General features: G+C 35.7%; 1 protein-coding gene and 1 long non-coding RNA gene across 7 annotated transcripts in view; one reads left to right on the plus strand and one right to left on the minus strand.

Moving 5' to 3' along the window:
- KCNIP4 (potassium voltage-gated channel interacting protein 4) overlaps positions 1-27,283 on the plus strand; it is a 373,098-nt gene that overhangs the window by 257,155 nt on the left and 88,660 nt on the right. The gene's annotated exons all lie outside the window — the stretch shown is intronic.
- Positions 14,735-23,550, minus strand: LOC130252650 (uncharacterized). The gene is made up of 3 exons (XR_008840407.1): positions 23,464-23,550; positions 21,769-21,854; positions 14,735-15,154 (listed from the first exon to the last, which is right to left on the minus strand). It is a non-coding gene; the product is annotated as an uncharacterized LOC130252650 (long non-coding RNA).

The following is a 27,283-nucleotide window of genomic DNA, read 5'->3' on the forward strand; positions in this document are numbered from 1 at the left end:
TCAGCATACTGAAATTGAGGCTGTTGCAACATTAATTTCACACCTTCCTAGTTTAGGTTAATGACTTTGGATTGTAACAATGAAGATTAAATGAATCTCATTCAATCTGTAGTAGTAAAGAGATAATATATACACACACAATCACAGATGACTAAAATTAAGTTTTATATTATTGCATTAAGGATTTCATAACTTCAGTTTATGAAAACTTGATTGTCTTTCAGTTTGTGGAAAATGGAATGATTTGATTTATTCCCATTTGCTTATTTGGATGTGTGCCTGAAGAAGTCTAATTATGCAAAAGTAATTTGATATTACTTTGTTTGGACTAAGTATTTCCAGTTAAGATTTATAGCTATCAGTAGAACATGCTGGCTACTGCAAGGAATGTTGCAGCCAACTGGAACAAGGAGGAGTATTCTGATGGGAAATGGGAGGCAGGAGGGTTCCAACATCTCATTTTTCATTTGGAGGATGAAGCAAAAACAATGTGGAAGAATAAAAATTTTCTGGTTGCAAAATAAGAAGGAGCCAAAGACTGGGAGAAGGAACTGGGTTACCATCCAAAATTGTTTTTATTTTCTAGGATTGCAAACAAAAACCAAAAGCAAAAAGCATGCCCCTTTGTGAGGAGGGGAAGAATTAAACAACAAAATCAAGCAACCACCTTCATTCAGTTCTTCTAAGCTGAAAGCCTGCACTCAGTTTCAGTAGGTAGTGTTTCCCAAATATTAGGCTAAATATTTGAATATTTGAGGATTATTTCTTTAAAATCAGGCACATGCTTCACTGAAGATAATTTTAAATTTAAATAATTTCTTTGGTGGTTTTTTTTTTTTTTTTGGCTAAAGCATCTTTTTTAAGTTAAAAAAAGAAGTATCAATTGCATCCTTATTGGGCAAAGCCAATGTTCTAAATGGCACTGAAAGTGAACATTCACTTGCAACATGAATTTTATATTTGTGTGTTTTAAGTTGCTTTAAGAAATTGAGTCTTTAAGCCTGTACTGTTCTCTATGGATAACTGGAATGAGTTTGTTGTTTACGTTCTCAGAATTTTCATGTACTCACCTGACTTGTAACTAATATTAATGAGGAATACTAGGTGTAATGCACATATGTAAATGAAGGCCTAGCAAAAACAAAAGAGGGCTTTTTCTTTCAGCACTTCTGCAAAACATTCTCACTAATGCTGTCTGTATCTGGCAAAAAAAAAAAAAAAAAAAAATTGAAACTCCAAATACCTTATAGAAATGAAGTTTCAAACTGCAGTAGTGTGGAAATCTGTACTATATGGTAGAATTTCAGTGAGACAGAAGTCTCTCTTTCTCAATGGGAAATTACTGTAATTATTATGTGCTTTCTTATACTAATCATGAGATGTCTGGATATTCTTAAGAATAGCTCTAAAACATACCAGACTGCACTGTTGACATACACAAGAGTCACAGTTTTAAACAAGTGCCAACATGTGAAAGAAGTGCAATTAATGTTGGCAGAAACAAGGTAATTTCTTGTTTGGACTTAGTTACTCAAAGACATATTTAATCTTTTCTTGCATTTCATACTCTCTTACAAGAGATGTCAATGAGCTTGCTAAAGATAATAAATTTCCTTCTAGGTAATTTAGGGTTTTTTTGTGAAATTGCAGTTATACAATGTGGTATTTAGATGTTTGTTTAACTTAATTGAAACTGCAGAGGGAAAAAAATAGCAAGATCAGTAATAACTCTAATCCAACAAGAGACCTGGGCACATACTGATTAGTCTGTGCAAAACTCAACTTCTAAACCTTGCATGTAAGCTTTACATGTCACCTTAGACAAGGAGACTGGATGCATGTGTATAAACATACAGATACTTTTTTTATTTTTAATGACATGCAGAATGTTCATTGATCAATGATACCCATTAATTGCTTGATAGTGTCAGTTGGAGATGAGAGGCAGTTCAAATTGAGACCTGGCATTTTTTATATTTCTAGTTATAGATACATACTGCCCAGTTGTACTGTGTATGCCATGGAATCTCCCAAGGGCTGGCAGTAAATTGTCAGACTTGCTAGACCAGAAGAAGAAAGATGAACAGAGACATGGTGCTGGTCTAGTGAATGTGCCACTAAAATAGAAGAGCCCTGGGTGTTTGCATATTCCAGATTACCTGTTTCTAAGGAGTACTCATTAATTAGATTGAACTGTTACCTGTTTGTCAGGTAAAAATTTTAAAGAGGAGAAGAAAACATCCTGGACTTCTTTCCTCAGACCTTGCTAGGGTAGGCCAGAGCAGACATTGATGTTCTGACTCAAAATCTGTTGAGGACAAAGAAGAGATATTTGTCCACTTAGTAGGTCCTGGACTGCATTCAAAATGAAGCAACAAGCAAGCCCCCAAATACATTAATTCTTAGGGACTTCTTAGGGATTTATGTAGGGACTTTTACTTTTTTTTCTCTCTCTCTCTCTTTTTTTTTAATTAAATGAATTTTTTAATTAATGATTTGACTTAGATCAGCTAGCTTCATAAAGATTGTGGAATGGCCTATGGAAAGTAATAATTTTCCACATATGCTTTATTTTAGCAATAAAGGCAGTGCAAAGTGAAGCATACTTCTTGTTTTATGAATAAATTTCTATCAAGATTATATTTATCATGCTTCTGTGAACAGTAACTGTTGTTTACTGTAGCTGTTAGCTGCTACTTCAACTAATACACTTGTTGGAAGGTCTGTGTAAATTCCTGCAAGTATTGTTTACTTGACAGGCCAGGTTCTTAAATTTCAACAGCTCCTGTAGTATTGAAAAGCTCATCTCAGAGTACAGAAAGACTCTTTCTAATTGTGGTCATTATTCTGGATACCACATTTATAACTGATTTGGTGGTGGTGTTTGTTCACATCTTCAAAGATGAGACAAACCACATCATCCTATGAAGTAGCCACAAAACATTTTGAAACACAGTTTGCATCTAAACTTTGGAGCCTAATATTTTCTTAAATCATTAGCTAGCACCTTTTTCTATAAGCTTTTTGAAGTTACTAAAGACTCAAAAGGAAAAGTCTCAATAGTACTCAAGTCTTTCAAGGAATTGTCATTGTTTATGAGCTAATAAATATTACTTAGCATAACTCTAGGCTAGTACTAAAAAGATTTCTGTGCATTTTACCAGACAGAGAACTCTGAAAACTGCAAAATCCATTTTAACTACTGTGTGATAAAATGGGAAATAGTAACTGAATTGCAGCCAACGATCCCTATGGTTTTAACAGCTTCTTGCTGATAAACTATTACTAAATCAGTTTTCTCAGAACCCAGGAATAGACGTGAGCAAAATAGAGGAGTGAAGTGAGACTTGGGAAGTGCATTGGATGAAGATTTGTGTGCAGTTATGACTGCTTGTGAACAAAATGGAGAAGTTTTCTTGAAAGTGAATGCAACACTATGGGTAGCAAATCCTGCTCAACTTTAGAGAAAGGGTTCTAACTTCTCTAGGATAAAGTAAGACATTGTAAGTTTTAGCTGTTTCAGTTTTGGATTAGGAATTAAGTAAAGGACTGGGGAAAACCTTGGGCAAATAGACAACTTTCTATCAGTATGTGTTTCTTAAGTGCTTTCAGTAAAAAGAGATGAGCAGCTATTTCACTCTGGCTTTGAATTTTCAAAATTTTCAGCCTAAGGAGTAATCTTGGACTTACTGTAGTTGTGTGACATGGCATCCAAGTTTATATTCTAAGTAAAAGACCTAATCATGACCTCCTGATTGCAGAACCCTTAAATATGTACTCTATTATTTAAAGCAAAGGTTTCTTCTTTATGTTTCTCTGCCTAGTGGTAACTACTTTCAGGACTAAAGTTGTGCTTCGTTAGGGAACTTGATACTTTGGTGGGCTGTATTCCAGAGGCAAGCCATGCCTCCTATCTGATCTGCTGCAACAGGAACAGTAACATAACAACAGCCAGAAATTATAACTGTTCTTCCAATTATGCATTTTAGAATACATGCTGTTTATCCTGTATAGGTTCACAAAGTAGAAAACTTGAAGCAGGATTTTCTTAAATATTGCATCTATGATAAGTGCTTACATTGTGACTTGTGACTCTATAGAAAAGGGATATCCTAGATTATCTTTAAAGGTTACCACAAATGCTATGTTAAAATTTTTCCTGACCATAATTTTTAAATTTCTCTCAATGGAAACGTATTCCTCTCCTCCAGTCATTATTCTTCATGTGTCTTTTATTGACTGCAGAAAGGCTCTTAGGAATATGTTAGGAGACACAGTCAGTAGGCTCTGCTTGTAGGTTTGGTGGTATGCATTGGCAGAATGCTAATTTATTTAGCTGGGCTCTATGTTTAAATGCCACACATAGCCTGTGTATTTTTCTTGCTTGGAAAATGTGGAATTTGCATTGGGCAGGTGGTAAATTTGCAACCTGGTGCATCCCTACAGAGGCCTTGAGGGCAGCAATGATTTCTCCTTCATATAGCTCATTAATTTGTGGGAGATTGAAAGTACTGTTCTGGGGAAAAGTGACTTCTAAAAAAAAAAGGCAGGAGGGAGGCAGAAGAGTTCAAGTGGGTTGGATTGCACTTCATTCCCTGAACTGCTCTAGGGATAACTGTGTTGTACCTTACATCTAAGCTGCTTGAAAAAAAAAATATTTGCTGGTGTCAGTAAGTGACAGAAAGTGAAGGGCATAAGCCTACAAATACCAAGTAAAGGAGATTATTCTCTACTTTGGTTAACCATTGCTATTTAAAAATAGTAATATGCTCTGAATGTGGTTAATTGCCTGTTCTGTTGTTATACATCTGTAAAGTAAACCATTCAAGAAACAAAACCTCAAACTCAAATAACTGTGTTAAAAAAAAACTAAAAACTTAGAAATAAAGCATAAAAGTTCTTTCAATAAAGTTTTAGACCTTAATGGGATAAATAACTACAGAAAAATAAGGAGTTTTTTAAAAACTGTCTTTTTTTGTGTCTTGGCCTTTTGTTTTTGCAAGTAACTGAGGTTTTTTCCATCAATGAAATACTGTGTATTCTGGTTTTGATGTTATTCCAAAACATAGATCAATAAGATCTGCTGAGGATTACTGAGGCTCCATCTGTTCTTGCCATGAATAGGAAATACTGCAGATGATAGTGAGCAGATGTATCCTGCCTATTACAGTCATGCTCAAAACCATGGTAATATTGGATTGAAAAGGCAAAAACATTTTAGTTCTAAACAGCTTTTTTCACTCTTTGCCAGACTGTTTATTTGTCTGACAGACCTCTCAAAATCATTTTACTTTTCCCTAAGAATCTCCAGTATGTGCTCTTTTCTGTTTGCTTGGGGAAGGGGGGCATGAGGGGTAGGGGATGTGTTTTGTGGGCTTTTTTGCTTGAAATTAGCACTGTTCACAGCTCAGGTGGAAGGCAGTTTCACATCCAGTCTAGAAAAACATGAAATAAAATATTTAAACAACTTAGTGCCTATGAATTTATACTCACACTTTTTTTTTTTTTTTTTTTTTTTTTTTTTTTTTTTTTTTTTTTTGGCCTAATACATTATGAGGGGCATTGTGTATCTTGTTTTTTGGTTGGTTTTTTTTCTTGTTTTTGGGTGCCTTAAGTGCAGAAAGGAAAATGAACAGCGAGCAGGCATCCTGACAATTTGCATGTCAGTATGGTAGGTGCCCTGAAGGTGATCCTTGCTTTGCCTGAAATACTGGGTGGGTTTGAAAGCTGATCTTTCCCCTTGAAGTGACTGTTAACCTGCAGCAATGGAGACAGAAGAGAGATAGGGACCACTCTGGTTTCAAAAATGTAGTACCATGATCTCTGTGAGAACAGGTTATTTTGTACAAGTTGACAAGCACAATTAGGTACTTCAATTACATGTATTCTGGGGGGGATTTTTTTGGTGGTTTTCTTGGGGGTTTTGTTTGTTTTTTGTTTTAGTTTTACTTTTAATACTCAAACTGAGGTGAAGTTGACTGAAGTGTGTGCTGGCGTGACCAGTGTAGCTGCTGCTTCAGAGTGGCTGAGATGAAGGATGAGGAAGGCTTTGAAGGATTGGTGTTTCTGCTGAATTTGTAAGACTTGTGGACATAACTCCTGCCCTGTTGTATCTGGGCATGTGGCCTGTGTCATACAAGCATCAGAGCCTGTGGCAGCTCATTTTGATTTACGACATGCTGCTTATGGGGATAGAGGTTGAGAGGGGAATTCAAAGTGGCAGAAGTGTAATGAATGTTCTTGGACCAGAAGGGAGATGGAGAACTCTCTTACAGAAGCTAGCACAGCAAAACAGAAAGCAGAGTGAGATATGATCAAGAGAGAAAAAAAAAATTGTGTCTAAGGTAAGTGATTAAGTTGGTACAAGTAAAAGGTTGAACTATCTGTGAGGGCTTATCCTGGGAAGTGATGAAGTTTCAAGACTTCAAGTTTTCCAAAAGAAGCTGGAAAAAATAAATCCCAAATTTTTAAGGAAAAGTTTCTTCAATTCATTAAAAGGATTGTTCAGTGTGTGGTGACAATGAACAATACTTACTTTGATGCTGCATTTCTCGAAAGTTGGAGTCAGTAGTTTTGTAACTAGCTTTTAATCTTTTGATGCCAAGGGGTTTAACAGTATAAAAGCTGTATTTTACTCCATGAGCAATCATCTCTGATATAGAATCCTATTCTGATGATTTCTTAATTTTTTAAAATACTTTTCTCTTAGAAGAAATGCTTTGCTAAGTATTTGAAAATTTCCCATTTAATTTTATAGCTCATCTATATCAGGTATATCCTTCTCTTTTCTCTGATTTTCCAAAGCAAAGAGGATAAACAGTAATACTGAATGATTTTATTTTAGATAAAGTTGATCTTTAGTGGCTGTCTGCCTACATAAAAATGTAATAATGAAATAAAAAGAAAATTCTGGCTCAAACAACTGAGCTTTTTTTTTTTTTTTTTTTTTTTTGTTTGTTTGAGTCATACTGTTAACTTGGAAAAATATTGATCTGACTAGTGAAAAGAAAGAATTACACTGCAGGAAGAGTTGGCAGCCATCATTCTAATGCTGCCACATGCTGCTTCCTTGAGGCTGTGGGGAGGAATTTAAACAGTTTGATGCTGATACTCTCAGATTAAAAATCTGTAGCTAGATCATATTCAGTACCTTCACTGCTGCTCCTGCAGCTCACATGTGATAGTGTGGGACCACCTAGGCTGCTATTATGGCTCTAAACTTGTTTTCTCTGAACAATAAATACAATACAATACAATAAACAATACAATAAAGCAGTGATACTTGAAGAGTGGTATTCAGTCAAATTCCTAATTTTAATAAACTTCATGCTAAGCATGATGATTTAATAAATTTTATCTGTCCTAAAAGAAAAAATAAATCTGATGCTTAGAATATATTAGCAAAAATAAATTACTATTCTGATAGTTTGGAAGCCTCAAGTTCAAAGTAATATAAAACTAGTAAACTATAACTATAGCTTTCAGTCTGTAGGCATGTCTCTTCCTGGTCCAACAAAACACTAAAGGGGAAATTTAGCTTAAGCTAGAACAAATTGATAAAGAAATCAAGACTTTTTTTATGTTGAAGAGCTAAGGCTGTACTTGAATTATTTTTTCAGTGTATTGTGGGGTTTCGGTCAGTTGAAACCAAGTTTTCCTAAATTTCTGTTTATTATTATTTATTTACTTGAGATAAATGAGAAAGCTTTCCTCTTTCAAGATTGTAAATGGTAAATGTTTCCTGCCATTATAGGGAAGCTCAATTTTTTTTTTTTTTTTTTTGTTCTTTTTTTGTTTTTTTGGTAATAGTGTTAGGAACGGGATTTTGCAAATGATAAGCACATGCTGTGAGAGAAAGCATATTAGAATATGTTCTGAAACAATGATTGCAAAATATTACTATTCTTATGTCCTTTGGATAATTTCTGGAGTAAGAAAAAAGGCCTTTTTAATGGCAATATAGGAAGACAAGTAAGGAGGGAATGCAGTTATTTGATACTGCTATTTAAAAACCCTTCAGGTAATCCAAGGTGATATGATTTTTTATATATTTGTACTTGTCCTATGACTTTTGCAATTTTTTTCTTAACTCAAAATTTAGATCAATTACATTAAGATTATGTAATATTTAAATGCTTTAATGGTTTTGGTTTTGTTTCTCTTTTTAGTCTTAATTGCAGTCTTGCATTTTACATATTGCTGTCTTAAGGGAGAAAAGCCAGTCTACACTCTATTTAAGTGTCCCACTATATGAATAATGCTGACATGTAAATGGCCTTTGGGGATCTGTAGATTTTATTCTTTTGTGGTGTTATTTATAGCTTCTAAAACTATGACCAGCTGTACCACTCAGAAAAGAAAATCCTACTTTTGTACTGGAGTCTGTACTCCATGCTCTGTATTGCTATGTGTTCATTGGAAAGATAAAAATGAGGAAAAGACTGAGCCACAATCTTCTCTTGTCTTGTGAAAATCAATGAATCTACATAATCAATAAAAGGAGTTGATTTAATTTATTCAGTTACTCAGTATTACAGAATCTGTGCTCATTTTTCTTATTCATGTAACATTAGCAGCGGGCTAAGAATTACAAGAGCAGAACAGCGCAACTAAAATATTTGGAGTATTTTTTTTTTTTCCCTGAATGGAGAGTCTTGTTGGAAACCCTTGTGCATCGTAAAAGTCAGCTTGGCTATTTCTCTGAAGGTGTTTTTGGAGGAATGTAATGTAGGCAAGGTATGCTCTGTACTCCTTTTGCTTAGCTATAGCAAAACCAGGTGCTTCTGCATCACTTGTTAGAAATGTGCATGTACACTCACACATCCTGCAGTTAATAGATAAGCATTGCAGTGTTAAGCAGGCTTAATGGAAATAATGTGGAAATTTGTAGGGAAAAAAAAAGTGGAACAGAAAGCTACCAGTCCATGACCATCATATTGTTCCTGAGATTCTGAGTCAATAAACTAAAAGCAAATTCAGACAGAAAAAAAAAAAAAAGTCAGAGAATAGCAGATTGATGTGTTAAAAATTGGTAGACATAGACTCCTTTGGTACTTCAGAGAAAGGACTAAGCTTGGAAAAATAACCAAGGAAGAAATAAACTAATTTTTAAATTTTCTTAAACTAGAGCAGTGACAAGAAGGGGCTATGAGGTACCAACAGAACCTCTAATGGTAGTGAGTAGGTGAGATTTTTTCGACATTGGATGACAAGCAGAGTTCAAAACAAGTTAGAACAACAAAATTATATTTAGGTAAGGTATCTTTAACAAGTGAAAAAATACATTCTTTGCTATACTTTTAATTTTCTAACATAAATTTAATTGCTTTTTAACAAAAACAGTTGATTTGTGGCAGTGGTAGTTAGTGTGATCTTTATATGAATTTATAGGAAATTTGCTTTTGTAATTCACTTCAAAAATTTGGAATAAATATAATTAGCTATCATCTTTTGTAGCATTTCCAAATATATCAGTATCTTGTCTCATTAATATGTGCTTTTGATTTTGGTCTGTTTTGATCAGGATTCTTTTTAATATTTGGAGATTTCAGTCGCATACTTAATTTACTCAGCAGCAAATTACTTCATCATGATACTTTGTGGAATGGAAATTATTCTGTCTGTGTATCTTGAACCTAGAAGTACTTTAAATATATTTAAACATTAGGTCCAGCTATTCTTTTATCTATCTTGTATCTAAATATCATTGTAAAACGTCAATAAGAGAGCTGCAGTTAAAAAAAAAAAGTGATTGTGAATTTGCTTGAAAATTTGAAGGTTTTTTCCTAACAAAAAGTGCATCTTGGACTGTTGCACTTTAACAATGCAGCCAGGCATAGAATTCAGCCATCAGCTCTGTGCTGCTCCTTTCTGTCTATAGATAATTGCATCTGAAAGTGTGCTTGAACTTGAAATATTATATCAAGGAAATCACAGTTTGGTGGACAATGAGCTGGATAAACAAAAATCCTATTTGGATCACTAGGCTTAGTGGATAATGGTTGTGTTCTGCCTGGAGGCTGATGACAAGGAGAGTCAAGAATCTCTGAAACCTGTCCTGTTCCACAGCTTTATCAATAACCTGCAAAGAAATGTGCTGTCAATAGGATTGCAGGTGATGCCAAAAGTGGGAGAGCCAGTCTCCAGAGAGACCTACACAGATTGGAGGAATGGCCCAGCAGGCGTCTGATGAAATGCAATAAAGGAAATGTCAAATCCTGCACTTAAGAAGGAATATGTAAAATAGCTCTAGTGGGAGCAGCTGTACTGGAGAGCATCTGGGGGTCCTGGTACACAGCAGGATGAGTGCTCTGACTGGTACACTTCTGTCTTGAGTAAGTCTGGGCTGGGAACATTCACAGGAAGGGTCACAGCCAGTAAGCAGATCGAGGAACATGACTGTTACCTTCATTACACTGTATCTGGAGTGCTTAATCCAGTGTTTGGTCCTCTAGTACAAGGTACTGATAAACAGAAGTGAGCTCAGTGGAGACCCAAAGCTGGTGGGGAGCTGGTGTATTTGTTTCTTAATGTTTTCCTAACATGCAAACTTCTGATAGAATCTAGACTCATTTTGCTAGTATAAAGCAGAAACATTCTTCACAACAGCCAACATAATTTCTAGTGTCTTGTTTCATAAGAATTAATTTTGAAAGTTCTGTTTAAACTTAATTATGTTCATGCTGTAAATATGAGAGAGGATTCTGGTTTTCACTGGGTAAAATGAATTCCATCATTAATTAATGCTCTTGTACTAATTTAGAAGAGAATTTTATGTGTGGTTGTAGAAAAATAGCAAAACATACTTGCTCTTGTCAAGTTTGGCAGCTAATTTAGCACCCAGCACTTTTTGAGATCAATGGCACTGGATGCTGCCCTTAATTCAGAGCAGAAGCTGGCCAACATCCCACCATTACAGCACCCCTTGGTGTCACCTGTGCTATCTCTGCTGGTGTTTCTTCTGGTAGATCAGAGCTATTCAGAACATCCCCGTTGTCTTCATACCACCCATGGCATTGGGAAATCTGTCATAGCCTGAGGGCTGGGGTGGGCAGAGACTGTTCAGAAACTGTGCTCAATAACCCTTCCTTCTCTTGGGCAATGTGAGACATGTTTTGAAGCATGTCAGCATGCATTCCTGCCAGCTGAGTGTATGGAGCTGTTAGTGTGCTTTGGTTTGGCTGAGAGCGAGCTGGAGAGCTGTGCTTGGCAGCAGGAATAAGCAGAAGCAGCTTTGTTTGATCAAGAGAGAAGGAAGAATGGTCTGTGGGTGGTGGAGAATACCAATGAGCTGCAGAGTGGAAAGAATGGTGGTGTCTGACAGGCATCTATTCATGAGGAGGTAGATTTGATAATGGAGTGTTTTGGGGTATCATTGGGAAATTTACTTTGTTCAAAGTGTGCTAGCACCTCCTGAGGGATGAATTTGCAAGTAAATTTTTTTATGGTCTAAAATACCAGTATAAAGTAGGATTTGATGTAGGATTAATGCTCCACAGTCTCGGCTCTGTCTTGTAACAGCAAGAAACTGTAAGTGTGCTTTTAAGCCTATATTTTCCTTCATATTTTCGGGGTATGTAACCTCATATCTCATACTTCTTACAGAAAAATAAAGTTTACCTAACTGGTCTGTGACTGTAGGAAGTGTTTCTTCTTAAATACTTTCCATTAATAGACTTTTCTTAAATTTTTCATTCATCATTCTCTGATTTTGCAGATGTGAACTGATGGGCTTGCCAGAAAGGACTCACCGTTTTTCTTTTACTTTTTCCTAAAAAAAGTGGGGTGGGAGGAAGAAGTTTTGGCACTTTGAAAAGGAAGTTCAAACAAGCATCAGGGATTGAAAGGGATGAGCTGATTTCATAAAAGAGATAAACCAGGAGCTGATGCTGTTCTGAGCACAGGCAGTGCTCTCATGGAATGGATCATGTTCCAACAGGGGCTGAGCAGGGCAAGTGTGCTGATGGAAAAGTCACTGTCATGTCACCAAAGGAGGTGATGTAATGAGTCACATTTAGGAGGTCAGTCCAGAAAGTCCAGTCAGGAACAGAGGAGGAGGGGAGAGAGAGAGAGACATGGATACTTTTAACAGGCTCAAAGGAAATGAGGACAGATACAGGTACACCCATGATGCACTTCAGGCAAGATGCCCAAGATTGAGCTGAACTGGACCCCCTGGGCCCATGGAATTGGGAGGACATCCCAGGTGAGGCCATCAGAGACTTCAAAGTGCACTTGTGACCCTGGCAATGTGCTGTTAATTAATCACCCTAATTAGTTAATGTGCTTGGGCTATTTAATTTTGTTAAATTATGAGTCTGTGGGTGTGCTGTAGGTGTGGATGTGATATGTGACAGAACCCTGCAGGATGCTGGTTTCACACCCATAACTGAACAAAAGGCTTCAGTGGCTGACAGGAGTGGCCTCAGGTGGTGATGCTCCTGTCCTGCTGTGGCTCCTGCAGTGGCACCTTCAAAGGGAGCTGATAAGTTTCAATAAGGGAAACAGGTAGGGACTTTATAAGGTCAAAGCACAGATGGCAGGTTTGAAAACTTCTTTTAGTTCCTAATCCAGCAGAAGGGTTCGATGGGTAGATATGTAGCAAATACAGCCTTTGGCTTGAAAAAATTAAGTCATGATGCATTAAAGTAGCTCTAAAACTGTTTTACTTATGAATGAGTATTGAACACATAGGAGTATAATGTACTTTCAATAAATGAATTGCACATTTTGATCATTAGATATTTTGGCTTGGCTTTTCAGCAAGATTTCCCCTCTATAGCATGGTGAAAGAAAAACAATGTGGAAATAAAAGCAATGTATATAGTGTATTATAATGATTTTCAGCTAGACTGTTTGACTACTGTAATACCCAGTTAAAGTAAATTTTATTGGCTTATTTTTTTCATCCTCTATGAAGATAAAGATGCTTCTGGTGCCTTATGCATTATTGGAGTTGCTCAAAGCAGCTGATGATTATTTGAAGTCATGGAAACAATCCTTTAACTTTTGCTTATGTCTGTATAGCGCTTACACAGATCATGGCTTCTTCCTGCCAGAAAGTCCCCAGATTTACTCTTTATAATTATTTTACTAATATATAGCGTTAATTGGATCCTTAGTGCCTTTTTTTTTTTAATCACAGTAAGTATCAGAAGGAGAGTTATGAAGTATACTTTAGTACCTGGTTTGTCATTGGGTTCACTGATGAGGCAGTCTAAGGTTTTGACATGGATTTGTGAGTCTCCTGGTAGGTCATAAAGATCAAGAGAGATTTGTTGTCTTCATTAACACCTTGTCATGGTAAAGGTTAGGTGTTTCTTTCACATCAGTTAGAAGACCCTATTGCAGCCACTAAAGCTGTCTCCTTTTTTCACACTATCAAGTTGGTTGTGATAACAAGACAGCATTGCAATTTCTTAAAATCATTTCTACTCTTGTTTCAGGCTGATATGCTCTACTTTTCTTTAGAGGCAAGTTAGTTTATATAGGCAATAAATTCAAAAGTACTAATACATTCACATTTATCTGCAACTTTCAGTATCACTAATCATGATATTTTTAAGTTTCTTTCTTTTATTTAGTGAAGTTCCAGTAAACCATATAATCTTTTTGGATACTGTTTTTTCCTCGGAGGAACTTCTTGATGGTTCCCACCACACCAACCAGTGCTGCAGATCACTATTCACAAGCTATGGCACTCTGCCTGCAGCCCTTTTCAACAGCAAGTTTTCTTTTCAACCTTTCATCAGCAAAATGCTTATATGAAATTTAATGCATCTCCTCTCAGACAACATTGAGAGAGTGCTACTGGATTGCAAAAAAATCCTCAGCAACATTTCAGTGATATTTTCTTTCAAAAAAAGTTCATCTTTTTGTTTAGATAAGAATTACTGTTTTAAATCACTACACTTCTGAGTAATATTAGCCAAAGATGTACCATTAGAAAACAATGTAATTAAATTGATTACTGTAGGAAATCATAACCCAGAATAGATATATGTGCACATGTTTTTCTCTTGTTCCAGTGGGTAAAAAGATATTTTCCATGTCTTTACAAAGCTGACAGTCTTCTCTACCAATTCTGTCTGTGTATTGTAAATCTTATATTTCTTGCTAAAATATCAGCACATCTGTTATAGATGTTCTCTGGTCAGTCAGATAATTTCTATTTATAACTTTTATAAACTGTCTTCTAAAAGTATATAGATTATGCAATACATTGGGAGGAAACTATTCTTATCTCATATGAGAATCTGAATTTAAGATGCATACCATAGTGGGCATAGCAAAAATTCAGGGTGAAAATAAAATTTCATTAGGAAATAGGACTCATACGTTATGTAGTTGATGAATAATAATACAGTTTATTTTTTTATTAGAATATTAATAAGTAATTGACAGTAACAGCCAACAGATCATTTAAGAGACAGCTGAAACATTTTGGCATTGTCATTTAAATCATTAATATCACATTGGAGGATATTAATTTAGATGTTATTATGGTTGCAATTTATTTCAGGTTTGTCCTTATCTGGAGATATAAACTATATTGCAAATTCATAGTATTTAAATTAATTAAACACCAAGATTTCATTAATAATTAAAAACTAATTCACACAGTCCATATAAACATATGTTTTGTTAAAGCTATGTGTTATGGCACAATCTTTAGCTGTAGTAGGTGAAAACATTAATTCAGTTAAAACAATAGCAAGGTTATTACTGATGCCTCTGTGTATAGGAATTCATACACTTTGAAATTTTCTTCGAGATTTTCAGAAAAATGAAATAAGGAATTAAATGCTCTCAGAGTTGGATTGTTCACACTTGTTACACTTTAAATCAGAATAAACTTTTGGTCTTTTCTATTATGTCTCATCATCCTAAACATATTTTAGTGCTTTCTCCAGTTTTGAGGCAATTGAGCAGAGAAGTCATGAGGTTCAAAATGACATGGTCGTGATGAGAACGCTGGAACAGGCTCTGAGCAAAAAGCAGTGTTTGAAAACTTCATTTTTTCTAGAGCATGTCAAGTCAAACATAGTGTACCTGCTTTCAAGAGAGCATCAATAGCAAGGATCCTGCTTCTATGCCTCTATTGCCCAGCATGAAACTTAACAGAACAAGAATGATCCACACAGGCTGGGTATGTCTGAAACAGGAATAGAAAAGGGTTATGAATGTTCACATCAGCTTACAGCAAGATACTAATCAACTCTTGGAAGAAAGGAATTTAATTATAAAAAGCAGCTAAACAGCTGGAAAAGCCTTTCAAATACAATTTATTAATAACTGTGATATTTTTCTTGATAAAATATGTTACATATTCTCAGATATTTCATTCATAGGTAATTGGTTTTGATATAAAGATGCAGTGGGAATGTATAGAACTAATGCGTAATTTAAAATATATTCGTTTTTCTAAAGCTGATTTTTCCTACTGCATAAGACAGTGAAATAAAGCTAATTAAAAATGTATGATTATTTATGAAAATCATTAGTATAATGCAGCAGCAAAAAAGGCTGCATTTAAGTATGAATATGCTGCTGCTGAGACAGCTGGGGTTACTGAACTTTATGTGAATTAATAATGTTTGAATGTGCACTGTAATTATAATAGTAATAAGAAAATAGAGGAATGGAAAAGAGTATTCAAAGCTTTGCACACTTCCAGGTCAGTTCAGTACAGTGAGTGGTTTTCTTCACCATGCTGTGACCAAGTTTCTGTTCTGCATTTGTTTAGTTAAATGCATCATAAAATTTCAGGCACTTTGGCCATATACTTGCTGGAATGGATGAAAGGGTGTATGAAAGAAAGCCATTAAACCATTATAGAAAATAATCTTTCCTGCTATATTGACCATGCTGCATTCTGTACTTAAATAACTCTACTAGAAAAAGAAATAATAGCATAATAAAACATGCCAGGATGCATACTATATGTGCTTGGAGATTGGATATTAATGAATAAAAATTCTAGCTGATTAGACAATTGTCTTTTGAATGTGCTTTTGTATATATCAGCAGCTGTGCCCAGACCTCTGCAAGAATGTTCTTGCTTGGAAGCTGGGGGCCTTAAATTAGTATAAATTTAAATCAAACTCTTCTTAACTTGAAGTAAAAGGCAGAAAATATATCAATAGCAACAAGTATTTATATATTTATATTTATTTGTCTGGTAAATTTAAGCTTTCCTTTTATTTCTTTCTTCTGGGAGGTCAGTAAGGAATCAGTGACCACCAAAAATGTACTTTATAGGAATAAGTGCCCAAGTCCAGATGCCACTCATTTCCCACTGCTTCTGTTAAGGGAGAAAAGTAGTTCCCATTCCCAGTGGAATAGTGAATGCCCTGGGAAAAGTCTCCAGGAGAAGAGCTTTATTTTTCTTTTTTTGCTTTTTGCATTTTCTGATGGTCTTCAGTCAGCTGTTACTGACTCTAGTTCACTCTGCCCATGTATTAGCAGTAGAACCTGGCATTTCCTGATTTGTACTTAATGCTAGAAACAGCATTGCATCAAAAGATCTGTTGGTTTCAACCTCATTGTGATATTCTCTGTGCAAGAATAAAACAAACAAACAAAAAAAGTCATTCTTTTTCCTATCAGTTATCTTTATAATTGTTAGCAAACATACTGTTCTCAGAACTGGTATTCAGCACAACACCTTGCTATGTGTAGTAGTTTCCTTATTAGCAGGTGGCAGTATCAAACTAAACTTTCATGTTTCCCCATCAGAATATATGAATTGGAAATGGCACAATGCCTTGACACAATGGCATAATATTGTGTCACAAATGCACTGCAGCTGTCTTAGCAGAGATTAACGAGTACAGAGTAAGATGTAAAACCACACCTGAGTTTTCCTTACTTTGCTTTATTATCTGAAACAAACTAGAGTAGAATAAGCCCTTTTAGCATTTTGTTTACTTCATTCTTTCACCTTCCAATTAAAGAGAAAACCTTGCTTTCTTCTATTAGTTCTATTTGAAGTAAGAATTTTAGGCTCTATATGGCAGTCTTCATTGTGCAGAGTTATGAACAGTAATCAAGGCAGTGGCAGATAAAACATGGCTGAGAAGCTAACAGGAATTTGTCTGTCTTTTTAGCCAGATTGATTCTTATTTGTTGCAAAGACACCTTAAGAAAAAAATGGATTTTGTTATAGGAGGGTCAATACTTGTCCACGCTGGCAAATGGAACATTCTGGAGTCAGAGTTTATTCAGAAGAAGAATAATGGCACATTACTGGAAGAGAATAATGGGGTCAGGAGATTAATTTTACTTATAAAGGTGGATCCTGAGTTTCACCAAAGACTTGTTTGCCCTCACCTCTGCAGTGCTAGTAAACATTGTTGACTCAATGTTGAATGTATATATGATCCAATATGTACACAAAGATTTTAAGTAGACTAAGTATTACATTTGGGGGATTTGTCAGCTAATTGTCTAGAGACAAAAGTTAGTAACTCTGATAATTAAGAAGCAAGGACTTCTATTTTAAGTTAAAGTTTTTTACTTTAAGAGTTTTGTCAGCTGTCCATCACTGCAGCTACTGACAAATGAGACAGAGGTTATTGAAAAGGGAGGGATGTGATTCAGTTATATGGAGCTTTTGGTTATACTTACAGTTATACTCCAGAGGGTGAGCACAATCACTGTTTTTTTAAAATAAAAGTAGGATCTCCAAATATTACAAAGTTGCATGATCTTCATTGGTTTGAGCTAGTCCTGTGGAGGTTTTTCAGCTAAAATACTTCAAGTTGTTTTTCTTTTACTTTCCCACAGTGCCACATTGAAAAGCATAATCATTTTTATTTTACTATCCAACAGAACTGAACAACAGAATTAAAAAAGCACAAGTAGAACCTTTAATGTGTCAGCAGTGGTGTCTGTTGTGTCCACAAATGTACAGAATGGAAACCAAACTGTTTTAAACTATTTGCAAAAAAGACTTTAATTGGGGGGACTGTGTTGTGCAAACAGATAAAAAAAGCGGTGGTAGAAGGAAGAAACAGCAAACACAATGAAGGTATCTGTGCCATTAAATTTAGAATCACTGGTATTTGTTATTCATTTGCAACTTGGGGGGAAATATAAAGAGATTTAACAGATGTAGATAGTAACTTACAGAGTCCTGGAGGCACAGCTGGAATGATTGCAGCTGTGTGGAAATGGCTGTTCTCAGTTCTGAAGGAAAAGAAAACAATAGATAAAAGATGGCAGACTGATGAAAGTGGTGTGATATTTTATGGACCTAAATTCCCAAGTTATTGCAGTGCAGTAGCAATATAAATCTTCTTTGGTGTTTATTCTGCAGTTGACCAGCATTCCAAAAACAAAAGGTGTATTTATTAGCTTCTGTCTGTTACAGTATGTACAAACAGACTGCTAGTTGTGTTCAAGTATTTTGTGTTCATCTTATAAGCATAGCTGTTGGTTAATAGGGCTTAGATCTCCCTTCTCAAACATTTGTGACATATCTGTTTCTATATTCAAGGTTATTATGAAGTAGAATATATTTTCTTGTACAATGGTGTAAAATTTTGTAGAAGATGTGTTTTGTTTTGTTTTTTTACTTTCAATGTAGCCTTGAATGGGAGGAAGAACACCTGTGTCTGTGTAAATGCAGCTGCTGAGAAGAAGAGTGTGATTTCTTCCAGGTCTTAAACATCCTCACAGGAGTCACAGTTTCTCAAGTGATTCTCATTCAACAGCAACCTGACCTTGATCACAGGCAGCTTAAATTCCTGGCACGGGGGAGACACTTGACAAAGGCATCAGAAGCACCACATTAAGGACCTGATATGTTCTAAGCATCCACCTTGAACCTGCTTTTTCCAGTTTTCCTGTTTGCTCTCCTAACTGTTTACTATCATATTGTGATCCAATCAGTTTATTTTAGAAGTTTTTAAAATATATGCTGGCATAGCTGGATGCATTTTTATTTTTACACATGCTCTTTATGAATTTGTAAAGGTAGGATTTAGATGCCAGGGATATATTTACCTACTGTTAGTCTACATCCATAATATAATATGTACTTTCACTGATGAAATAAAATATTACCTCTAAATATCCTTGAGGGTTTTGGTTGAAGGACAGCAGTACATTAAAAATGTAAATGGTGTACACAGATTATGTAGTTCATGCCTGTGTAAACAGACTAAATATTTATGATTCATTAGTAGTTTGAGGTTTTTTCTGTCTTGAATCTTACAGACTTAGCAGTATTTTAACCTTTTTTTGCTGTTATTCTTAAGCAAAAAACAAATCTACACCACCTTTGTTCATCATCTTAGAGATAATGATTTTAAACATTTAAATTCTAATACTAGATTACAGTGGTATGATTTAAGGATATTAGTAATTTTGCCCAAGAGCAAAAGGCTGATTTTAACAAAATAACTATTAAGGGTACAAAAATCCTGTATCTAATAAGGGCAATCAATGACTTTACTAGTGAACTACATGAGATAAGGATTGGTATATGTTGGTATATACAGTATTTGAGCGTCCTGAAGTATATTGCATGCTGTATTTACATATAGGAACAGTGTCAGCTTAAAGGTTGACTTTCCTTTGTGTTAAATTTCAAACATTTGAACAGAAATGTTATTTAAATTGTACAGAGTGAGAACTGGATAAACAACAAAAAAGCCTCCAGATGCAAACCAAGAAATTCCAAAGACAAAATCTCCATTAAAAATAATGCACACAACCTTGAAGAGCTTTTCTTAATAGTCATTGTTCTCTTACTGGTGTTTTTATATCATTTTATCCGGTTGTGATTCTGGAACCAAAGTTATTTTCAGCATTTTTTTTTTACTGCTAGGCAGTTGATAGCCCAAGACACAAAATGAAAAGAATAAGGTGAAAACTAAACTCTCACTCAAAGTGTGGTCAAATTTGAACTAAAAAGAGTATATTGTGTCAAATCACTGGGGTCACAGCCAAGAATTGCTTCATAGAGAAATGTGCAACTATGCCTGTAATGAAGTGTCTCATTTAAATATATGTATTCTTTGAAAACAGCTCTTGCTGTAAAATGCCACAGATAGCCCTAAAGCATTAGACATTCATGTATGGTGGTACCTGCCTTTTCTTCCTTTGCTCCTGGAGAGCTGTATTGCTGAATCCAACACTCTTGAGGGTGTCTGTGACCCTTTTCCTCTTCCATAACTGGGATAAAATTTGCTGTCTTGTCCAGTTTGGTCTGAGAATTTCTACTCACCCTTACTGTTTGTCAGCACAAGAAATATTCTGAAATATACTGATTTAGCCATCATGAAGTTTAGAAGTGCAGAAGTCAGATGAACACACTCCTTCATGACTAGAGTATGTTAATCTTGTTTTCACTGGAGATTGACAGCTGCAGAGAGGCTGAGGTTGTTTTGACTGTTCCTTTACTTCTGTGTTTTGCTTTTTTCAAGTGGTCTTTTGCTGCTCTATGTCCCTGAAGAATATAAACCTACCTTAGTTTTTTATCGCCCCATCTTTTTATAGTACCTCTGGGAAAAAAACCAAACCAACAATATCTTGAATTATTAAAAAATTTTTTTGAGAAAAATATTGAGAAATACGCTTTTTTAAACTTATTTATCCATAGAGAATGTCTTCTAATACAGTCTATTGCATAGTGGGATTTGGGATGGGGAGAAATTACTGTATTTTTCCAAATTGTTTAACTATTTTAACTTTTCTCCAGCTACAACAAAAAGATTTATAGTTCTTAACTTAATACCACTGAGAAACTTCTTTGGGGATCAGTAATTCCCTCACTCTGCTGAAGGAGAAACTCAGTTCAACAAATAAGGCAGCAATTGTTGCTTAACCTTTATTGCAGTTGCATTCCCTTTCCCCCAAACAATTAAAAGTGAAAGAAAACAATCTTCTGGCAGTGAGGGAGCAAGACAGCCCCTGCATTCTGTTGGTTTGTGACTCAGAGCAGATACCTCATGTATCTCTTTGGGTGTGGAAGGAAAAATGTACTAGACTTGAATTCACCAAGGGAATTTACCAGTTGGCTGAACACCACATAATATAAAATTAACTTATTCCTTCAGCTGGGATCCAGATCAGAAAATCTAAGGAATGTCTGTCAGAGGTACTAGTTCTGTGAGCATATCCTGCACACTTATCTTAAGAAGTGTAAGTCAGAATTAATCATAACCTGCAGTGAACATCCAGAGCTGGACTGCACTGTGAGCTCAAGGGCTGTGCATCTCACTGAATCCCACACAGTCACAAATGCTGTTTCTGCTTGACTGCTGAATCTCTGCACACACCTGGTGTGACAGCAAGTTTTGACTACTTCTTGTAATATCTTTGTGCTGATTATGTCAGTTAAGACCCATCCAGGATTCATTTCCTTACTTGCATGATCTGTCACCATTAGAGTCTGGCTTTTCTCCTCCTGAGCCTGCACAGCATTGCCAGTCAGGCTACAGCCATAAATCCAGTACCCAGAAGTGAAATAAGCACTGCTTGCAAGGCATTTTGAGGACAAAAGCTCTGATTTTTGTTTGTTTGGGCTTTTTTGGTCAAGTTGTATTTCGTCTGATTTAAGATTATCCTTGAAAGCTCACACAGTGTCAGATGAGCACCAAAGCAAGCACAGAAGTGACAACATGATAGGGACAGGGCAACAAATTCTCAGACCTTTTCAAGCAGCCTCAGAACAGCCTAATTATTCTCAGTGGGCTTCAGTGAAAGACAGCATGTGTCACTGTCCTATTAGCAAAGAATAAGTTTGAAAATATACATTACCCAAAACAAGCACCAGTTGCAGTGAGGGAATGGGCTGAGATCTGGGCAAACTCCTGGGGTCCCTGAAATGAAATTCCTTCCAGCTTCTGAAAGTGAAGGGATGCTCAAGTTTAATTGTTTTTGAGTGATAAAAAGACATAATGTTTTTAAATAATTCATACTATTTTCACAAGAAGAGGTTGTTAATGAAATGCTAAGGGTATGGTTGGCCTTTAATTATACAATGTTGTTCATCAATAATTGAATACCTAAAAGCTAGTTACTAAACTTTTTCTATATAACTCTTTTGCCTAATTAGAATGAGTCTAGAAAGGAGCAATGTGATTGGAAGCTATGGAAATTGCTTCTGAGGAGATTAAAGAAATTAAAATTCATAGCCTGGTACGCAGATGATTATGGGGGGGTAATAATTCTTGAAATATTAATGACAGTAAAAATATTCTTTATGTTAAAAATGGCTGAGAATGGATTAAAAATCCAGCCAGTTCCAAATCATGTTTGTATATGGAGAGGAAGACATGAAGGCATCTTATTTATTGAATTAGGGTTTTGCCATGTGCATGTCAAGAAGGACGTGAAAATGAATTTCTCATGACCCTCAAATTTGCTGTACATAATGGAATATTTGCCTATCTAAGCTATAAGCATGTATTGCATAGAAGGTGTGGAAAACCCTGCAAAGCTACTAAAGAAAATTTTGATCCTGCAGCAGCATAACACAATCAAAAGTGGTATCTGAAGTTTTGTTGAAGCTTCAAGATTGCGTGTTTCTGTATTTTGTTGCTTCCCTCATTTCAGCACCTCAGGAGCCTCATGATGCTGTGCTTAGTTGGGCATTTGAATGATTCCTCAGGGAATATCTGCAGCCTTCCTTTAACTTACTTAAGTGATAAGTCATTGTAAGCTCATTACTCCTTTCAGGGTTTGGTTTTATCCTAAAGCTGTTTTCTGGTTAGCCAGAGCAGCAAAATTGCTGTAGCAGAAAAATTTCCACTGCATTCCATGGATCCTCAAATATCATTGTAAGTTCTTGCATTAGAATAGGGCCACTGTGTTAGGTGCTGACAAACATCAAGTTATGCCATATCTTTCAAACCCTTCCCCTTATTTTTTTTTCTCTCTCTCTTTTGTGAAATAATGGGAGTCCAGCTCACAAAAGCTTTCAATTTCCTGAACTGTTAGTACTCTGCCTAACTTATACTTTTAATGGCAGAATTAAAAGGCTTAAGAACCCTCTGATATTGTCAGAGTGAAAACTCTGAATGAAAATAAAAATTTAAAAAATTAAAAAGAAAGAATAAAAAAGAAAAGCTCCTTTACCTTTCAATTTATTTTTCTTTCTACTACTATCATTTACCAGGAGTAAACCTCTTTGTCAGAAGTCACCTATATGTAGATGAATTTCAGGCCCTGCACTGAAGAGAAATCTTCAGTGTCCATGCTACAACCCACCACAGAAGGCAAGGACAACCTAGGTTCTTATTAATAGATCCCTTGAGATTTATTAGAGTGAAACAAAACTGAATTTATGTATTTCTAAATAAATGTATGTAGGGTTTATTTTAGAACAATTTAGCTGCAGTGGAAAGCAGCTATGTAGCCACTTTGGATATTATCTCTAGTAATACAAAATCTTAAAATTTAAGAAAATGTAGAAGGGAAAAGAAAGAAATTATAAGAGTAGACAGATATTACCACACGTGAATCTGTGAAAGAGATTTGATGGCTGCAGTTTTGATGTCTGTTGGTTAAAGTGATGGTCCAAGTCTTGATCCATTTGGGATAGGTGAAGCTGGCAAAACACAAATTTCAGTGGGTTAATGTATGCTCAGGTGGGAATGTTTTGCACTGAGTGATGTAACACTGTCGATCACAGGGCACTTTGGGGTCACTGATGGTTTATGGAACCCCTAAGACATGACAGCTCTCATGTCAGCAAAGCTGAGCCAGCTGTGCCCCACCAGAAGGGCTGAACACCCTCAGGTCAAAGTGTCAATGTCCTGGCACTTCCCTGGAAAGGAGTTTTCACATCTGAGTCATTTGTGAAAGGGAGGACACTGACATGATAAAAAGCACTATCCTGCCTTGCAGGATCTTCTTCTCATGGACCTGTTCCCATATCTGGCTCAAAACTCTGCTTGCTGCTGAGCAAAGGTGAGTTTGTCCTGGCCATCCCCCCTCTGCACCTGAGTGGTTACTGTGCATGTGGTCAGCAAAGCACTCTGCTCTTTTTGCAAATGGTCAATAGTTTTGAGTCATTAACCATTAACATTCCAGTCTCTCACAAGGTGATATGGAACAAATCTGAATATTGTATAATTTGGAATGATAACCACGTGTTGCAGATCTGCAAACCTGTTCATATTTCATATTATTTCATATAGTACATGTCTAATAATATAGAGCAAAGGGCCCAAATTAGGATTGCAGTGGTTTCTTTAATGTGCTGCAAACATGTAATAGCTTATCTTTGCAGGACAAGTATACTCATTTGTTAACAAGTACATCAAATGTAGAAATAAGTCAGCCTCTTCAGCCTTCATTTATAATACTTTCTGGTTGCTATGGTGAAATACAGTGCTTCACCTTTGGAAAAGCCAAGGAGAGAAATAGAACATTTATTGTACATTGGTTATTTTATATCAGAGAAAGGTGCAATACAAAAAAAGAGCTGCACAATAGTGGTGTTCTTATGATTGTGGTTAATAATACTTTTTTTTTTTCCTTTGGCTTAGTTGCTAACCATTCATTGAATCATAGAGAGCCAGAAACACCTGCTTTGAAACAGAGGATGTTTAGAGGATAGGCTGATGATTTTTATATTGATAGATGGGTTGGAGGCTTGGATGATGAATATTCCTGTTTGTTACTGGAATATTAGCTTTTATTACTGACATACATGGTTCATTTATTTTCTCATTCATCACCAGAGAAAACACCTTCCCTTTCTTTAGAAACTCATTTGAGGTCATCTAACTGCACAGCCCATAAATGCATGGCTCCCTAGATGTATGGGCAGGCATGAGTGGATATAGTCATAATTTGGCTAACAGAAAATGACTTAATATGGAGCTGTGAATGCTGCTACTCTGTTCCATCATTTCTACCAGCTTGATCTGTTGGTCTCCCAGTAGTTTTTTATTTACATGAATAAAGTCATTGATAATGGCATCCTCTTGCTTCAATGCATAATTACAAAAATACTAGTAAAAGAAGAAACTCAGCAAGTCAGACATTATCATGTTTGTTCCAAAGGTGAAAAGACTGAAGAAGACAAGGGTTGTACAGGCAAAAAATAGTGTTTTCTTATAAGCAGGAAAAACAAATCTTAGAGGAAGGTGGGTCTCTACAGCTAACAAAGTAGTTGGGTGTGATTGGCCCTTAGCAGTTCCATTATACTGCACTTCTCCTGTGCAGATACACATTTGTGCTTACAAATTTGCTAGTGACCATTCCTGCTGCAGCAATTATGATTTAATATTAAAAAAACAACAACCCAGGTCTGTAGGATGAAGACACAGTTGCATAATTTAGAGGTAATTTCATTTGGCAAACAAGCCAGTGGGCTTTGCAGTAAAGCAAACCAGAATTTGATTACTGACTATTAATAAATGTAATTTAGCCTCATTTAGGAAACATATAGTGCTCTGTAATCCTTTGCTAAAGCTTAATAAAGTAAAATGCTACTGTTGCACCCACAGACATTCAATTTAATTTACAAACCACTTGTACACTAAGTATTTTATACATATTTGTATAACATGCTGTGCCAAGTACATTTTTTTGACCAATAAATACACCTGTGCTATGTTATAAGGAGAATTGGCAATGGTTTTCTTGTGGGATTCCTTTCAGCTCCTGTTTTCAGATCAGTAATGGCAGCAGTCCTTTGATATAGATCAAAGCAAGAACAAAAGCTTAGAAGCAAGTGAGAGTCATGAGGTGAAAATTAAGAGAGAGAAAAAGAAATGAAATCCCACGCCATAGCCTAGAACCTTTATACAGCTATAACTACAGTATTATATTAGTGCAATTTACTTCTGAGTATGAGACTGAACCTTTAGGAGCTTGGATATCATGTTTTCTTCCTTGATTACAAACCAGTGAAATTTATCTTGCTTGTACAGATGTTGAATTTTTTTCCTTTCTCAGCCTGTATTCACTTTCAGTCATTAAAGATCTGGGGCACTTAGTGTAAATATTAAAGATGATATATGAAGCCTGACAAATTTAATCTTTGGTAATTACACTCTACCTTGCTCTTCTAGCTAGCAAAATTTTCCCTGCAATTCTGTCTGGATAAGTAATCTGCTAGTGCAATATTGGACTCTTGAGCAGCTGCAGTGCTGGTGAGATGAGCAATGTGATTCCATACATTAGCTTCATTTTTCTAAACACTTTATGAAAGTTGCATGATGTTCTGTGATTAGCTGTAGCAGCCTACTGAGGAGGTGTTACATTCAAAATTATTTTATCCAGAGACTGATTCTTAAAAAGATATATGTAAATGAATTCCTTCTCCTGATTCTTGAAATACATTCTAGTCAAAATAGTTTTCTTCTTCAGACCAAAGACAGAAACTTTTCTGTGTAGAAACCTGCAGTTTATTGCCCAAGAGTGAATTTTTCACTGGCTAGCTAATAGGAGGATTAAGTTCATTATCCACCAGATAACTTTCCTAAGAAGCTTTTTTTTTCCCTAGGATTTGCCATGAACAAGAAGCTGAAGATTTGCCGTTTATCTGACCTGCTTGTAGGTGCCCTTTCTGTGTTTATTTGATCATTTCATTCTCTTCTGGCTGTCTAACATGTCCCTCTGGAAGAAGAGAGTACAGAAAGAAGGGCAGCTAATTAATACTTCCAAATTTTGTTTCTATTTCTAACTCATCTGCAGTTTCCCTTTTCAGATACATTGGGGGAAATATCAAATAGAGTCTAATGAACTATTACTTGCAGCCAATTAAGACACACACACAAGCACACACACACACAAATTAATTTCAATGCTGTGCAGATTTTAGCACCTAGGAAGGCAGTAAAATTCAAGTCAAGTATGAATAGTAATACATCCTTGCCTTGAAAACTGTTCAGTTTTGATCAGCCTCATTGTAGATTAGAAAACAGCAAATCCAGAATGTCTGCACAGAAATGAAAATGATTCTCGGTATAAAGAGAAAAGTCTGATAAGACTGATACTGTTTACAAGCAGATGTTGAAAAGACATTAAACACTTCAATGTATTAGGGATCAGGTAGGTTCTCTATAAGAGCCAGAAGAAATTTGAAAAGAAGAAAAGTTTATAACTTCCAGTAAAAATTTCTTGTAAACATTCAAATAAAGGTCATTTCAGAGATTTAAGGGAATTAAAAGAAAATAAATGTCATTTACTGTGCTAATTACAATGACAGATATAATCCAAAACCTAGTGCTGACTGGGATTAGTATAAAAGAAGTGTGATAATACCAGATAATTTTGAAAGGACTGGGTAACCATATTAAGTTGTAGGGAAATTTTA

Source organism: Oenanthe melanoleuca, chromosome 4, assembly GCF_029582105.1.
Source record: "Oenanthe melanoleuca isolate GR-GAL-2019-014 chromosome 4, OMel1.0, whole genome shotgun sequence".
Lineage (NCBI taxonomy): Eukaryota > Metazoa > Chordata > Aves > Passeriformes > Muscicapidae > Oenanthe > Oenanthe melanoleuca.